The sequence below is a fragment of the Octopus bimaculoides genome, chromosome 14 (genome assembly GCF_001194135.2).
Source record: "Octopus bimaculoides isolate UCB-OBI-ISO-001 chromosome 14, ASM119413v2, whole genome shotgun sequence".
Lineage (NCBI taxonomy): Eukaryota > Metazoa > Mollusca > Cephalopoda > Octopoda > Octopodidae > Octopus > Octopus bimaculoides.
Genome location: NC_068994.1, coordinates 41,800,165 through 41,802,599, shown reverse-complemented (window position 1 = coordinate 41,802,599; position 2,435 = coordinate 41,800,165). Strand labels below are relative to the sequence as shown.

At 33.8% G+C, this 2,435-nt stretch overlaps 1 protein-coding gene across 2 annotated transcripts in view; it reads left to right on the top strand.

Moving 5' to 3' along the window:
* The first annotated feature begins 500 nt into the window (after positions 1-500).
* LOC106872688 (protocadherin beta-2) overlaps positions 501-2,435 on the top strand; it is a 251,173-nt gene continuing 249,238 nt past the window's right edge. For both annotated transcript variants that reach the window (XM_052973105.1, XM_052973104.1), the window contains exon 1: positions 501-707. The gene's annotated coding sequence lies outside the window, so the exon portion shown is untranslated. The remainder of the gene's footprint in view (positions 708-2,435) is intronic.

Below are 2,435 nucleotides of genomic sequence, written 5' to 3'. Positions count from 1 at the left end.
TATATATATATATATATATATATGTACAGTTTCATTCATATATACATGCATAAACATATACACACACATATATATATACAGTTTCATTCATATATACATGCATAAACATATACACACACACACACACATATATATATATATATATATACATATATGGAAAAATACATAGATATATATACATACAGATACTTCATCATATGCGTGTATCATTCATGCACATACATTTGCATGCACATTCTTACACATGTATGGGATCAAAGTAGGGCACTTGCATCTACAGTCATATACCTATAGAAATACTACATATATACACACATACACAAATATATATACATATATATATACACAAATTGAGTGTAAAATTACTTGCATATGTACACAAAGCCAGACGAACCTTGCACACTGATTGTGGAAGAGACACAGGGAAGTAGACTAACACACACATGCTCCCCCTACACTCAGACAGACAGACATAGACACAGACACACACATACAGAAGCACACAGGCACACAAACACACACGCACTCAGACACAGAGTGAGACTATCACAGCAGATTCTCCGTAGAACTGCTGGTTCTCTGCTACTCACTTAAGACTCAAACTCACCAAGTGAATACTGTTGTCGCTCTACTGCAGGAAGAGTAGCTCTGACTTCCACGACACAAGTCTCCAGCCATAGTGGATCCAAATGGATAACAAACTACAGGTAAGCCCTTTTATTTTCTCGCCTATCCATTTTATTCAAATTGTAGGTATAGAAAATGTATCGATGCTGCAGAAAGAAACCATTCACAAACAGCCATTGAGTAACATGAGTGGAGAGGAGAAAGGATGCCAAGAGTAGAGAGGAAGAAGAGAGGGAGAATAGCATAAACCATTTTACATACATATATGTATATATATATATATATATGTATATATATATATACACACACACATCTCTATATACATACATACAGAGATTTTTCACCTGCTAATTATCACTTGACTATTTTCAAACCTAATACTGAATATATTTTGTATTACTGGTAATTATATTGAAATGATGTTTGGATTTATCTATTTTGCATTTCTGCCTGTTGTGTTTGAATGTAGAAAAGAAATATATACAGCGAGAGAGAGTTACTACTAGATGAAGGAGGAGAGAGAGAGGACTTGTGCTGAAAGGTTTACTACAGTTTCATCTGATTCTCTGTTGTGTAAGTGCAGTTCTCTATGGTGCTTGTCGATGAAGCAAGGTAATGTTTCTCTAGTGGGCCTCGACAACATCGGAATCGGAATCACGTATAAAGGTTCCTGCCACCATAGAGATGAGAAGAAAATGCAAAAGGGTGGAGGTGGGTGTGCAGGAAGGAATATATATACACACACAGATACATGCACGCGCGCGTGCGCACGCACACGGATACACACACACACACACACACACACACACACACAAACGCACACACACACACACACACACTCAAGTACACAAACATACACACACATACACACGGATACACACGCATACACACACACACACACATACATACAAAGATGGGTGTTGAAGAGGTAAGAATAAATAGTGCCACTGTAAAAGCCAGCTAAAATGTTACCATAGTTACGGTCAACTACATAGAGATGTTAACTTGTAAAGAAAATGAAAGGACATTTTTTTATTGTAACAATAGCTACCAAGTCAGTCAACATTATAGTCTCAATCCAGTTGGTTTGGCTTTACTGATGATGTTCACAGTGTGAAAAAAAAAAACGTTTTGTATCAAATAGTGTCAGAAAACTCATCACCACTCTTCAAAGAAAGAATCAATTAAATCATTTATATATCAAAACAATTTTTGTCTCTAATATTACCATGGACTGAGATGTAGTGTATACAATCTGGCATGTCTATAATAAATGTACAAGTCTATCTTTAGACTGAGGTACATATATCATATTTCAGAAGTGTTTCCGTGTGATATTGAATACATATTTCTTTGATGGTTATGGCTGAGATATTTATAAGGAATAGAATAGTTTTGTATATGTATGCAAGTGTATGTGAATATATATGTTTGTATGTGTGTGTGTGTATGTGTGTATGTGTGAATCTATCTATCTATATCTATATATATATAGAGAGAGAGATAAATAGATAGATAGATAAACATACATATATTTAGATATAGATCTATCTATTTATCTATCTATCTATCTATCTATCTATCTATCTATCTATCTATCTATACATCTACATATATATATACATGTATATATACATACATACATGCATATATGCATGTGAGAGTGTGTGTGTGTATGTGTGAATCTATCTATCTATATGTATATACATATAGACAGAGAGAGATAAATAGATAGATAAACATACATATATTTAGATATCTATCCATCTATCTATCTATCTATCTATCTATTTATCTATATATTTATC